Genomic DNA, 16,777 nt, shown 5'->3' with positions numbered 1-16,777 from the left:
ATGCATTAAAACACATCACCATGCCCGACTTATCATTACAATAACACAAAAGAGTATGCATTAAAACACATCACCATGCCCGACTTATCATTACAATAACACAAAAGAGTATGCATTAAAACATATCACCATGCCCGACTTATCATTACAATAACACAAAAGAGTATGCATTAAAACATATCACCATGCCCGACTTATCATTACAATAACACAAAAGAGTATGCATTAAAACACATCACAATGCCCGACTTATCATTACAATAACACAAAAGAGTATGCATTAAAACACATCACCATGCCCGACTTATCATTACAATAACACAAAAGAGTATGCATTAAAACATATCACGATGCCCGACTTATCATTACAATAACACAAAAGAGTATGCATTAAAACACATCACCATGCCCGACTTATCATTACAATAACACAAAAGAGTATGCATTAAAACATATCACGATGCCCGACTCATCATTACAATAACACAAAAGAGTATGCATTAAAACATATCACGATGCCCGACTCTGAATTATTATTACAATGACACAAAAGAGTATGCTTTAAAACACATCACCATGCCCGACTTATCATTACAATAACACAAAAGAGTATGCATTAAAACATATCACGATGCCCGACTTATCATTACAATAACACAAAAGAGTATGCATTAAAACACATCACAATGCCCGACTCATCATTACAATAACACAAAAGAGTATGCATTAAAACATATCACCATGCCCGACTTATCATTAAAATAACACAAAAGAGTATGCATTAAAACATATCACGATGCCCGACTTATCATTACAATAACACAAAAGAGTATGCATTAAAACATATCACCATGCCCGACTTATCATTACAATAACACAAAAGAGTATGCATTAAAACACATCACAATGCCCGACTCATCATTACAATAACACAAAAGAGTATGCATTAAAACACATCACCATGCCCGACTTATCATTACAATAACACAAAAGAGTATGCATTAAAACATATCACGATGCCCGACTTATCATTACAATAACACAAAAGAGTATTGATTAAAACATATCACCATGCCCGACTTATCATTACAATAACACAAAAGAGTATGCATTAAAACATATCACGATGCCCGACTTATCATTACAATAACACAAAAGAGTATGCATTAAAACACATCACAATGCCCGACTCATCATTACAATAACACAAAAGAGTATGCATTAAAACACATCACCATGCCCGACTTATCATTACAATAACACAAAAGAGTATGCATTAAAACACATCACCATGCCCGACTCATCATTACAATAACACAAAAGAGTATGCATTAAAACACATCACCATGCCCGACTTATCATTACAATAACACAAAAGAGTATGCATTAAAACACATCACCATGCCCGACTTATCATTACAATAACACAAAAGAGTATGCATTAAAACATATCACGATGCCCGACTTATCATTACAATAACACAAAAGAGTATGCATTAAAACATATCACCATGCCCGACTTATCATTACAATAACACAAAAGAGTATGCATTAAAACATATCACAATGCCCGACTCATCATTACAATAACACAAAAGAGTATGCATTAAAACACATCACCATGCCCGACTTATCATTACAATAACACAAAAGAGTATGCATTAAAACACATCACCATGCCCGACTTATCATTACAATAACACAAAAGAGTATGCATTAAAACACATCACAATGCCCGACTTATCATTACAATAACACAAAAGAGTATGCATTAAAACACATCACAATGCCCGACTCATCATTACAATAACACAAAAGAGTATGCATTAAAACACATCACAATGTCCGACTTATCATTACAATAACACAAAAGAGTATGCATTAAAACAAATCACCATGCCCGACTTATCATTACAATAACACAAAAGAGTATGCATTAAAACATATCACAATGCCCGACTCATCATTACAATAACACAAAAGAGTATGCATTAAAACATATCACGATGCCCGACTCTGAATTATTATTACAATAACACAAAAGAGTATGCATTAAAACATATCACGATGCATGAAAAGGACCGACAGAAAGAGACAAACACACGTCGATATGCTAATTAGCATTTGACTGTAATTAGGGAATAAAGGATTTCTCTAAAGAATATAATGTTACGTAAGTCAATGCCCCGATTACAAGAGACATTTGTAATAAAAAATGCCCGAGTTATTTTTAATCTGAAGTACCATTGTAAGAACACAAAAAAGTGCATTTAAACAACAACAATCCCTAAAATGGGTTTAATGTCAAACTGCAATAATCAACTTAAAGCTCCTCCTGTTTTGTTTTGTGACTTTGAAACTAGTATGGAGTAAATAATCGACTGAATGCAAAGTCAGAATACAGAATCTTCAATAAAACAGCCAAAAACTGACCATCAGGAATTTGTCTGTGCATTGAATCAATTTACAAAGCCTAGAAGGCTATATTGTATGGAGGAACAGAAGAAGAAGTGTTGTAATAGCGATATTTGTACTTGTGTAAATGATCCAGGTAACAACCTTCTACCCCACACGATTTTTTTCTAGCACTCGTATGCTTGCAATTCCTCAGATTGTAATCCTGAAAGATACCAGCAAGAGAACATTAATACAGGGTGGAATGCTTTGATCTAGACCAGTAACCAACAAAAAACAGCTATTATAACACTACCTTTTTCAGTCACTCGATTTCGAAATCATACGAGTGAAGACACTGGTAAACATTTTCTTGATTTTCAATATCTGTAAATCCACTGTTTTGGCTCGCCCCTCTTCCATATTTTGCTCCGAGCCACGAGCAATTTTTGTGCCCCCAACACGGTGTCGAACTCGGCCATGCTAATTATTTTATTCTTGATTACCATTACTAATCTTTCCGAGACTACATTGTGCCGAGAAAAGAAGTTATAATAGGCATGTATTTGAGAATGGAGCAGTGACGAGATCACTTTACCAGCGCCGTCAGTCACACGGTTATTATTAATGTGAATTTTAAAAAAATTCCGATTGGTGTACCAATAATTGTTGTAGTAGTCGTGATTACCGCTACTCCCATATCAAAGATGGCTGACTGATGCGGAGATGCTGAAAATAACTTCTATGACCACAGACAGGCGTTTGTATTGTTGGAGTAGCGCATTTCTCTTCGTGATTTCATCTCGCAGTTGTTGCTTTGCTTCGATTATTTTCTCGCGTGGGTAACATGGAGGATTTATCAGAGTTCTTCTATTCATAACGTGATCGTGTAGTATAATTGCTCGGCAGGATCGCATTGATCAGGTGTGGCATGCACTTGCTCTTCTAACCAGTGACTCCTATTTACAGGGGAAACTGTCAAATAATTATAGAAAGTCTCTGACTGAGGAATATTCAAGTGCTTTGCAATTGTACTGGCTGGAATCCGAACACAATAGTCATATAGCAACAAATAAATTACGCTATTTAATAATATCAGAAACGATAGTTCTCGTCTTCGCCAAGAAATTTTACAACGACAAGTGTGTCCTTGTTGAATAACAGTCGAGATCTTTCTTTCCTCAGCTGAGATACATTTTGGTTTAACATATTCGTTGGGGAATGTAACCAAATAGAAGCAGCGATGAGTTCCACAGAAACAATCCCTGAGTGTTATCATGCCTGGCTGTGCAATCCATGATTGAACAGAGTGGTTCCAACGGTCTATTTCTATCTGACCCTTAACCAGATTATATTTGAGTGTCTTCAAGGGTCTCGTTACAAGGGCCTGGTTTTTTAAGAAAATATTCGGCGGAAGAAATCACTATCAATGTCAACAGCACTGATCAGCTAGTACAACACTAAGTCGGCAATTCCGCAATCTCATCACTTCGGTTAGCGCCCATCACGCATATGTGATGATAAATCAAATTTTAAATGCAAACGTCAAAAGCATTTACATGCCCATCAAGGTAGATGTTGAGTCCTTCGAGCTGAATTTCATCGACAGCAAAAACCAAAGACCAGGATAATTCATAATGAAAGATGCTGAAACGTAGTCGGCGAAGATTTGAGATGTTGGAAAACCATTGCCCTAGTCAGTTTTTATTAATATTCTTATTGTACCCCACCTGCGCATATTTCCGGCTACAATGGATAAGTACGATACTCTCTCACGCTCCTTCAATAAACGAGGTTTAGGGATATAAAAACCACGCCATCTAGTATTGAATAAAAGTCTGACATTTCCTCCGGTTAACGCGTCATTTATTTTTTCATTTGCCTTATACTTAATTTTTATCTAACCATGGTCCATAAAGTTATTACGCGTGGTGGTGAGGGCACATTTATGATCTTTTAACCCACGTACCGTTTGATCCCGTCCTTATCAGCATCAACATAGTCTTTCACAAACGCAAGTGACATACATTCGTCTTTTCTTCACACGACTTCACTGACCATGGCCATCGCAACCTCACACCAATATAATGAATGTACACATTAGAAGTTTTAGGTTTGCCAGTTAGATCTTCAAGAATAACAAGCTCGCCAGAGTCAACGTCAGAAACAACCTGCGAAATAAACTCAGCCAAATCCGAGTTGGTAGCATACCTACTCAGATCCACATCAGCGCCGCGTCTGGTCGAGTTGAGTTCGTGAATGTTAATAGTAATTTTTTTTATACCATTAATCTTACTATAATGTAAAATCAATATTTGCAGAATTGGGTTTGATCAACGTTTGCTTCAAACAAATGCATGCAACGCCTCAACAACAAGATGCCGCATATTGACCCGTCCAACCGAGTTTGCAAACGCAGAGTTGAATAAAATAGCGGTTGCCCTCTATTTAAATAATCAAAAGCTTCAAGTGTAGGTGTGCAAGCCAATATGATAAAAGATGTCTGGGTGTTATTATGTGTGCGATCCTACGAGTTCTATGTTCTGCTGTCATATCCAAGTCGATAATACCAGTTTCCCTTACGATAGGGATCAAAGCCTTAGAGCCTTTTGATCCTAGTTCATACTCAATAAAGACACATCGGAAATGCTTCGCTGATTTTACCTACGCTAGTAAATCCAAACTGGATAGCAGCGAGCCTTCTGCGAGTTGTACCGGAAATTCGAAGACCTCTGCTTGAGTATTCTGTCAGTTGTTCCTGGTAATCGAAGACCATTTCCTTTTATAGACCCTGTGCATCTGAGAGAACCGATTTTGCACCGATGAATGTAAACGATCAACCGCCCACCGACTTTTTTAGAGCCATTCCAGATGCAGTCCTGACATCTAATGCAACTGCTTTGCAAGCACTGGAGCCTCAGCAGCTAACTTTCTGCGATGAATCGAAATATTCTAAACGCTTTTGCAATTACATCACTTTTAAATTGGATAACTATAATGCTATTTTTTTTGGGTGAAAATGGCCTCATTAAGCTGATTAAGTTGTGTTTGGTCAACCATATGGATACAATTCTAGTTAACGTTGTCGTAGGAAGCCTCGGTACGAGTCTGCAATTTTTTTCTTAAATTTCAATTTTACTTGTACAAGCTGGTTTTCGATAACGTCAACCTAATCTTTGTGATAGGACATCATCATTTAAAACTTAACATTGTGCAGACAATCTTTGAATGAATTCACAATAATCCCAAAATATTATTTAGTGAAAACTATCGTATGAGCCTTTTGAAACTCCAATGAATACTTAAAATAAGGATTCCTCTCAAATTAAATCTAAACACAACATTTTATACTTCTGAAGAATAAAAATGGAAAAGAACAGTAATCAAAATATGAATAGGAATAAATGTTCACTTCTCCCTATATACACATTTACTCGAATTTATTACGACTCGAAGTCGCAATTCATCCGCATGCGACATATTTCAGAATACATCTCCGCGTGACATATGTCACAATACGCAATCATCCAATCGGAAAATGACTTAAACTTGTACACACGTTGATTTTCTAGAACCTTCTCAGTTCATAATCAAATAAACAACCTATCTCTAGTTCATTATCTTAAACTACAATATATACTCATGGAACAATTTTTTGGTGTGCTTTATAATATGATGATTACAATCTACGGTCATGGACGAAACTTAAACACGATATAGTTATTCACAACAGTAGTCAAATATCATACTGCCATGGGTTTAGCCAAAATCTCGAATTTTTTTTTTTTTTTTAGAGATTTTTTTTTTGGTTGGGGGGGGGATGCTTAACGCCACTAACATTTGTTTTGGTGTAGTAATACTTTTTTGGGTACTTATTTGCCGCCATGTAAACTGTTCCACAGTAGTGCTTGTTGCGTGCGCGTCTGGGTAACGATAGCGTTGACGCGTTTCCAGACTGCTTAGACGACAATAAACGATCTTATGTTGTCCGTAAAGGGGTTAGAAGTGGTACCAATCACGACAAATATGCATCATTGTCGTTGTTCTTACAAAATAATGCCACTGTATTTGGCTCCAAAAATAACCAAATATATGTCTGAGAAGAATCGCAAACGAGTCACCTTTCATTTTCAGTTGGCGCGGTAGAAATCAAGTGTTGAAATTTTGGTTGGATTCCTATGTTCTACATTTTAGCCCTCAGCACCTAGGTCATTTTGAGGTCGGCTAATTCTATACATTCTATGATCTGCAGTATTCGATTGTCTTTGATAAACATCATAGTTGGGTCAGTCATTTTCGCATAATCGTCGCTGTATCTGTAAGTTCGAATCATGGCGGCAATGCCAACATGAATATGTCTCAATATCATGAATATTGGTTGTGTGTATAAGGATCTTAATATCATCTACAACTTGGTGTATAGGGATCTCAATATCATGCACATTTGATATGTCTGTGTAGAGATCGCAATATCATGTACATTTAGTGTGTATAGGGATCTCAGTATCATGCACATTAGTGTGTATAGGGATCTCAATATCATGTACATTTAGTGTGTATAGGGATCTCAACATCATGTACATTTAATATGTATAGGGATCTCAATATCATGTACATTTGATATGTATTGGGATCTCAGTATCATGTACATTTAGTGTATGTATTGGTATCTCAATATCATGTACATTTAATATGTATAGGGATCTCAACATCATGTACATTTAATACGTATAGGGATCTCAATATCATGTACATTTAGTGTGTGTATAGGGATCTCAATATCATGTACATTTAGCGTATATAGGGATCTCAATATCATGTACATTTAGTGTATGTATAGGGATCTCAATATCATGTACATTTAGAATATGTATAGGGATCTCAATATCATGTACATTTAGTGTATGTATAGGGATCTCAATATCAAGTACATTTAATATGTATTGGGATCTCAATATCATGTACATTTAGTGTATGTATAGGGATCTCAATATCATGTACATTTAATATGTATTGGTATCTCAATATCATGTACATTTAATATGTATAGGGATCTCAATATCATGTACATTTAATATGTATAGGGATCTCAATATCATGTACATTTAGTGTATATAGGGATCTCAGTATCATGTACATTTAGTGTATGTATTGGGATCTCAATATCATGTACATTTAATATGTATAGGGATCTCAATATCATGTACATTTAATATGTATTGGGATCTCAATATCATGTACATTTAGTGCATGTATTGGGATCTCAATAGCATGTACATTTAGTGTATGTATAGGAATCTCAGTATCATGTACATTTAATATGTATTGGGATCTCAATATCATGTACATTTAATATGTATAGGGATCTCAATATCATGTACATTTAGTGTATATAGGGATCTCAGTATCATGTACATTTAGTGTATGTGTTGGGATCTCAATATCATGTACATTTGATATGTATTGGGATCTCAGTATCATGTACATTTAGTGTATGTATTGGGATCTCAATATCATGTACATTTAATATGTATTGGGGTCTCAATATCATATACATTTAATATGTATTGGGATCTCAATATCATGTACATTTAGTGTATGTATAGGGATCTCAATATCATGTACATTTAATATGTATTGGGATCTCAACACCATGTACATTTGGTATCTATGTGTAGATATCACAATGCCTTGAGCATTTGGGTGTTTGCATATGCGTTTTGTGTGTCTGTGTGTGTGTGTGTGTGTCTGTGTGTGTGTCTGTGTTTCCTGATGAACATTTGTGTGGGGGAGGAGAGGGAACGCAATATCATAAACATTTGGTCGTGTGTGTAAGGATCTCAGAATCATGACCATTAGATGTGGATAAGGATGACAATATCAGGAACATTTGGTGTGTAGGGATAGGGATCTCAAAATCATGAGCATATTGTGGGTGGGTGGGTGGGTGATCTCAATATCATAAACATTTGGTGCGAGGGATAGGGATCTCAATATCATGAAGATATTCGTGTGTTGTGTGAATCTCAGTATAATGAACATTTAGTTGTGTATGTAGGGATCTCAGTATCAAGAGCATGTGTGTGTGTGTGTGTGTGTGTGTGTGTGTGTGCGCGCGCAGGGATCTCACCATCATGATTATTCAACTGTGGAGAGACACGAATCTTAATAACATGGACATTTTGGTGTGTGGTGGAATTCTCAATACAATGAACATTTGGTATATGTCCGTGGATCTCAGTATCGTGAATATTTGGTAGAGATCTCGATATCATGAGCATGTGTGTGAGGGTGGGGGAATCTCACTATCATGAGCATGTGTGTGTTGTTGTTGTTGTTGTAGGGTTTAACGCCATTTTTCAGCACACGATAGGCTATGCATGGCGGCCAGTATTAATGGTGGAGGAAGAACCCGGAAAATCCCCGGAAAGAACCACCGACCCTCGAGAAGCTACTGGCAAGCTTTCTCACATACCCACATTAGCCGAATCCGAGACTCGAACATATGCAGACAGAGGTGAGATGGTAGTGATCCGTAACGGAGAGCGCTTTAGACCACTCGGCCACTCGGGGCCCCTGAGCATGTGTGTGAGGGCGGGGAATCTTACTATCATGAGCATGTGTGTGAGGGTGGAGGAATCTCACTATCATGAACATGTGTGTGAGGGTGAAGGAATCTCACTATCATGAGCATGTGTGTGAGGGTGAAGGAATCTCACTATCATGAGCTTGTGTGTGAGGGTGGGGGAATCTCACTATCATGAGCATGTGTGTGAGGGCGGGGAATATCACTATCATGAGCATGTGTGTGAGGGTGGGGGAATCTCACTATCATGAGCATGTGTGTGAGGGTGGGGGAATCTCACTATCATGAGTATGTGTGTGAGGGTGGAGGAATCTCACTATCATGAGCATGTGTGTGAGGTCGGGGAATCTCACTATCATGAGCATGTGTGTGAGGGTGGAGGAATCTTACTATCATGAGCATGTGTGTGAGGGGGTGGGAATCTCACTGTCATGATCATTAGGTGTGTGATAGGATCTCAATATTGTGAACATTTTTGTGTTTGTTTGTGTAAGATGTCGTTATCATCAACATTTGTTGTTTGTGTATGGATCATGTTTTAGACTAACCACTGAGAGAAGTTATAGAAAATCAAAATCTTTTGAAATCCGAGCACGAGTTCAATTTCTGTGCTCGTGCAGTTTCGTAATTATGAGGCATGAAAATCAGGTTACAAAGATCAAGTTCTTGGTGTGCACTAGACACTGATCCCATGGGGAATATTAAATGCAGAGAGATCTTTTTGTTGATACTTTTTACTAAAGTAGTGAAAACATGAAAGAAGATGTGATTCCGTTAAAGCAAATGGTGTATATAACATTGTTCTGTCTTGAATTTTGTTTTGGTACCATTTTGCTAAAGGCTGAACAACAACCTGATTATGGACAATTATGGACAGTCCAACGTAGAACTGTGGAGATCATAATTGAATCACCACATCAATAAGATTCAGTACCTCTTCTTTGACCACCACCATCTACAGCACACCAACCACCGCGTTTTTATATTCTAATATTTTTTAAATCATGTTGGCGTAGATGAGACCTGAGCACGGAATGTGTTGAGTTAGCGATGTTACCGCTTATTATTTCTTGTGCGGTATGTAGTTTCATTTCATCCAATAAAATCCTTTATGATCTTGTAACATTGCTCTAAGGGAAGGTACGCTTGTAGAACTAGATTATATTTAAAATCATTACCTCCCTTGTCCTGACGACCGTCTGAATTGCACCTTTCCAGAATTTAACGTACACATGGATCTGAAATAGTGCATCTTTGTGGTATTTATATTCGTGCAGACAAGACTGCATACAAATTTAAAACATTTCAATATAAGATCATGGAACATTATTTCAAATATGGCAGTTAAGTCTCCGATTAAACGACGTCTCCCTAAATAAGGTACGTGCTTGATTAATACATCTTCCTTAAAACGAGAAGGGTTGCTCAGTGGTTAACAGCCAGGACTCCTACACAGGAGTAACCGGTTTAGTTTCACAAAAGGCTGGGTAAACAAATTAATACATTTTTAAAAAGTGCTACAAGGATTGTCTCCGTCATTGTTAATATATTGTCTTGCTTGGTGACACGGTGTAGCACATGGAATTAGAAGTCATAGCTCAAACAGACCTGACTGTAGGCTGGATTAGGTACGTATGGTCTAACTGTACACAAGTACTATGCTCACACAAGGTTAACTATACCTATGGACCATGCTTGTAAGGTCAAAATGTACACAAGTACTATGCTCACACAAGGTTAACTATACCTATGGATCATGCTTGTAAGGTCTAACTGTACACAAGTATTATGCTCACACAAGGTTAACCATACCTAAGGACCGTGCTTGTAAGGTCTAACTGTACACAAGTACTATGCTCACACAAGGTTAACCATACCTAAGGACCGTGCTTGTAAGGTTTAACTGTATACAAGAAATCTGCTCATACAAGGTTAACCATACCTAAGGGCCGTGCTTGTAAGGTCTAACTGTACACAAGTACTACGCTCACACAAGGTTAACTATACCTATGGACGATGCTTGTAAGGTCTAACTGTACACAAGTACTACGCTGACACAAGGTTAACTATACCTACGGACCATGCTTGTAAGGTCTAACTGTACACAAGTACTACGCTCACACAAGGTTGACTATACCTACGGACCATGCTTGTAAGGTCTAACTGTACACAAGTACTACGCTCACACAAGGTTGACTATACCTATGGACCATGCTTGTAAGGTCTAACTGTACACAAGTACTACACTCACGCAAGGTTTAACGTACATATGAACTAGGCTCATACAGGTCTAAAGTAAAATACATGCCAGTCATGTAGGCGATCAGTAACATCTATTTCCTTTATGAGAAAAATTTTTGTAAAATGAATTTGATTTCACATACGCTTATAGGACAATTATTCACTTAGTGTGGACCCTCATACATCCTTACGCCTTGGCAGGTTATTACTTACACGCCCCGAGAAATATTGGACAAGGTCAACCTAATGGTGTGATCCAGTACAAACCTGAATATAAGAGTCACGAGATGTTACAATTAAAGATGTGCGTGTTGAAAAACATACTGCATTTTCTTTGGTTATGATTGGAATCGACGTCCTCAATACTCTAGTTTAGTACCTGGCTACCATGGTAATAGCCAATAATAATTCTGGAAGTTGTTTGATGACATTTAAGGATTGAAGTAGACTTCGGTTAACTTACATTAGAATCAAGTTTTAGAACAAAAAATAATATTTAGTTTAAGACGAGTAAATGAGCCAACATGACTACGATGACATGCACCTTAAATGTACCCATGGACTATGCTTACGCAGACCCACCAGTATCCAACTGTATCTACGGACTACACTCACACTGGTCAAAATGTATTCAGCTGTTCCCATAGATAACAATCCTGCAGACCTACATGTATCCATATGTACATTGTACATGGCTCACAGAAGCCGAACTATCACCGACTGTACCATGTACATGGCTCTCAGAAGCCTAACTGTCACCGACTGTACCCATGAACTACGCTCACCTGACTAATTGTAATTAACGCTATAGATAGAAATTTAATAATTTGGGGACATTACTCTCTGTCTTAGAGTTACTTGTGCTAGGTTTTGATACTGTCGTTGCTGCTTTTACAAACAAAATGGATGGGATTATTTCTGAACAGTACATAACATACAACTTTCTCAATGTCTCGACGGTTTTATGACCAGAACTAATTTAAAATGCGTTTGATTTTTTTCCACTTTATTAGAGAGTGTTCTCAAAGAGATTAAGGACACAACTTTGCTATGTGCACATCTTGATTGAACGCGGCATCATACAACAAGGTCTGTACTCAAGAAGTCATGAGAAGGTGTAAAAAGCAGAACTCAGCTCATGCTTTCTTGCTTGCATCAAAAAGGTCAGTTGTATCAACCTGCAAAGGCAGCATTCGCTGGTGGCAGTAGGCGGCACTCCCCACGGCTTAACTGTGCAGAGCCCGGGACACGTGGTCCATTATGGTATTGAGCTTGGTGTCCGCCAAGATGTGGACTTCATCCTGCTTTTTGGCTTTTGCGTTGATTCGGCGGCTGGCATACGCCCCGACCAGGGACGGTAAGCCATAGCCGAATTATATACATTTAAGGCCGATCACGTTGGCCTCAGCAACCAAGTCTGTCAACTCAGCTTTGCTGGCAACGCCACACGAAATGGAAATACAGTTTATGGCACCATCCGCGTTAACGACTACTCTGGATTTTCTTTTCAAGGCTTCGCTACAGCTCTGCCTGCGAGTGCAGTAGTGAGATTTATTGACTTGCACACTCTCTTAAATGATTATTCCATTTGATGAATGAAAAAGATGAAAATCAATCGAGTCGCTATTGTAAAACAAAATGCTGAAGCCACATCACATTCAGTCTGGCGTTGAGGTCTGGCTTGTGAGCCAGAGTTGGCTGAAAAATTTGCATCATTGGGAATGGCGTTCCCAACTGGCTTTAAGTCAAGCTTGTTTGGACTTTTGATTGGGTCGATGCTTGACATTTTGCTGGCTTGCGTCAGCAGCAGGGAAGTTCTACAGACCAGACGTTCCAGACCAAATAAAGCCTCCTACGAGAACATTTCCCGTAGAAGCCTCAGATTTCAAAAATAAGCCTTCCTACGAAAAATAATTTGCGTAAATTCGTCACCGATTGCAATTTTTGTGTGCAAAATCAATGATTCTGGACAAGTAAAAAACAAAGATTTTAGGGGGGGGGGGAAATTTATTCCGTCGACAAAGTTTGCGAAGTTTGGCTGCTGATCCTAATTTTACCTCGCATTAAAACAATATAGTTGAAAATAATATGAGTCCGAAAGCTAGTACAGTTGGAGAGCCTCATTCTGCCAGATTAGCGCGAGAGCAATTAGCGGCATTAAAGAAGCTTATCCCTACAAAACAATTATTTAAGAGAAATGTTCGTGGTTACGAAGATGTACAACATGGAATTGCCGAGGTATCATCGAAATGGTTGAAGCCAGTTACCGGAACAATCGAACAAGTTGTATTTGGTGACGAAAAAGATCCAGATACCAGGAAAAAGGGAATTTTTCCTATGTTGAAAGGTATTGAGGAACAATCACGAACATTACCCGAGCGATTAGCAATAGCAGCAGCACAACAGGGGCAACAACTTGCAATTGATTCTGGAGTAGATAAGGGAAAACCTGTAAGAGGAAAACCTGTAATGATAAAAGGGAAGTTTAATATCGAGAATTTAAGAGAAAATTTCACCGATGAGGGATGGGATATGATATCACGACCGCTCTCGGCACTGTATACCATAGATCAAATTGGCGATTTTGCAGAAAATTATTTTAGCGATCGAAATGAATATTTGACTGCAATAGGAAAAAAAAGATACGGAACTCGTGATAATTGGTACAACATGGTATATAAAGTTTACTCGGGGAAAACACATGTGAGTATGGTAACGGATCCGCGTTACAGGAGATTTTTAGAAGCAGCAAGAGACACACAAAGATATAATAAGCAAGTAGCAGAAGAAAGAAAACAACTGGAGAAGGAAGAAAGGCAGCAAGCGAAAGAAAGAAAACAACAGGAGAAGGAAGAAAAAGCTAAAACACGAAAAAGAAAAGTAATACCACAGGAACCAATAATTCAACTACAGGAAGAAGATATTCAACCACAGGAATTAGGAGCTAGACCAAAAGAAAAAATTCCACCTCAGAAAAGGGAGAGAAAATCAAAAAAGAAAAAAGATCAGAGTGATCAAGAACAAGTAACTCAACCAAGCGAATATAAACCATCTGCGGGTAATGGTTCGTTTACAATTGATCCTAAAATATCAGCTGATAATTATTTGAACAAGAATTTGTTGCATTTACTCAGTAACGATGGTTCAAAAATTCAGATGGCTGCGGATAATTCTCCGGAAAATAAAAGATTTTTTTTGAATAATAAGGATATTGCCGATAAAATTGAAGAAATTGATTGGCTAGCGATAATTTATTTTGGTGGTTTAGGAAAACCAGTAAAATATGATGATGAAAATTTTGGAAAATTTTCATCAGATGTTATTAAATACAGATTTACGAGTATGAAAAAGACAATTTCGTCATCTAAGAGTGATAGTCCTTCTTCCCCCTCTTTTGATCTTCACCATCCCTCCCTTTCTCCTACAATATATCCAAGGGGGAGTCCTGCAGAGCGCCCCATTTGGCGCCCCCCACCTCCAGAACCAACATCGACAAACTGGAAACCACAGGAACTTTCCCCCCCAGGAAAACGGAGTATTCCGAAAGATGAGGCTTGGCCACTTGGTAAACGCGATACTCCACCAGAAATATATTCGCCACTAACGTCGTCATCAGGGACATCGTCAGGAGAAGTATTCGAGGAAACGTTATCGCCATCGCAATTTCCAAAACCAAAAACAGGAAGCGGATATACCGTTTGCCCTGACAGTGTTGTCAACGATGTATCTCGCCTCGAGGTATTAATCGGAGGAAAACGAGCCGGAAATAACTCTCGCGAAGTAATCAACGAAGCCTCAGATATTTGTCAGCGATTATTCCGCGGTGGCATCATTAATTCTCACATTTACAAGGAACTCGTCGATGAGCTCATCGATTAAAACAACACAATTGAAATAACATGATTGTTCACAAACATCAGCGCAGACCCAAACAGGTCCGCATAGTAAACTCTAGATTGCCCGTGTACAAATATATTCACGGCAATGGATTCGGCGATATCATTGGAAGTCTCGTTACGCGAATAATACCTAAAATCGGACCCGTGATCAAGCAGTTCGGGTTAAAAGCAATAGGAAAAATCGGCGAGACTGCCATTTCTGGTATCGGTAATTTGGCCAGCAAGGGTTTCAATGCTGTCAAAAGTAAAATATTAAATTTAGTGCGCAAAAAACAACCCGTCAAATTACCTAGCACCAGAGAAATGCCACCTGAAATCAGCAAAGCCATAAACGACGCGGCAAATAAAAAAATAAACGATCTAGCACAGGAAGTTGCTAAGACAAATTTAGCGCAGGAAGTTGCTAAGACAAATCTCGCAAATGAAGTTGCTAACACAAATCTAGCAAAGGAAGTTGCTAAAACAAATCTCGTAAATACAAGCTTCATTTCAGGCAGCGGTCTTCGTTTTAGATGATGTTCTTAATAATAAATGTTCGCACAAGTGTCAAACGAAGTGTTCGACATGGACGAGCCTGTAGGTAGAGACACATCCGTGCGAGATTTCCAGTATTTTTCATACGACGCAGTGACACCAGATGCACCTAATCGCATTGAAATTCAAGTTCACGACACAACGAGATATTTTCTTCCATCAGAGGCATATATCGAATTTGGTGGCGAACTAAGGAGAGCTAATGATACCGATTATCCAGCAAATTCCAAAGTTGGATTTGTCAATAACGGAATTATGGCTTTATTCAAGAGCGTCACCTACACGATTGATGGAAGAGAAATTGAATCAATTACAGATAACGCTGATGTCGCAACGACGGTGATAGGTATGGCCAGATACTCGGATGATTTTACCAGGTCAGCTGGTCCTAGTATGATGTTCGCCAAGGATACTAACGACAGCGCAGATCATATCCAGTATAATCTCGCTATACCGAATGATCCAGCTGGTGCTAATCCAGCCACCCAGATGGCGGTAATGATCGACACCAATCCCAATTACAATCTCGGATTTGCCACGCGGAAAACAATGCTGGTTGGTCCTAGTTTAAGATTCTCCTGTGCAATTCCACTATCCCACATTTTTGGATTTTGTAGACACTTCAGAAAAGTTATCTACGGAGCGAAACATACTATTTCGTTTATTCGAGACCCCGCGAGTAATGATAGAGCTATCTGGAGAGACAATGCTACTGTTCCTGATGCAGGCAAGGTAATCCTAAACAAATTTACCTTGTGGATGCCAGCAATAACTCCATCGATACTTGTGGAAGAAAAATTATTGTCATTTATGAACCAAGGTGGTAAATCCGTTATGTCCTGGTTAACAACAACAACCGACTTTACCGACATTAATATCAACGGAATATTTACCTGGCGAATTGCATCACAGCAGGGCTTTTCGGCACCTAGGCATATCTTTATAGTTCTCCAAAACACAAATAGATACGATCAAACTCACAGTCATATGATATTTGACAATTTCGCAGCAACAAACGTATCACTGAGAATAAACGGCCAACAAGAACCATCCGAGGAAATATCAATTAATTTTCCCACCTATTCGACGGCCCGTGCATATCATCGCTTGCTAAGTTTCATGG

Source organism: Sinohyriopsis cumingii, chromosome 2, assembly GCF_028554795.1.
Source record: "Sinohyriopsis cumingii isolate HCF-2022 chromosome 2, ASM2855479v2, whole genome shotgun sequence".
NCBI lineage: Eukaryota > Metazoa > Mollusca > Bivalvia > Unionida > Unionidae > Sinohyriopsis > Sinohyriopsis cumingii.
Note: the sequence above shows the minus strand (reverse complement) of the source record.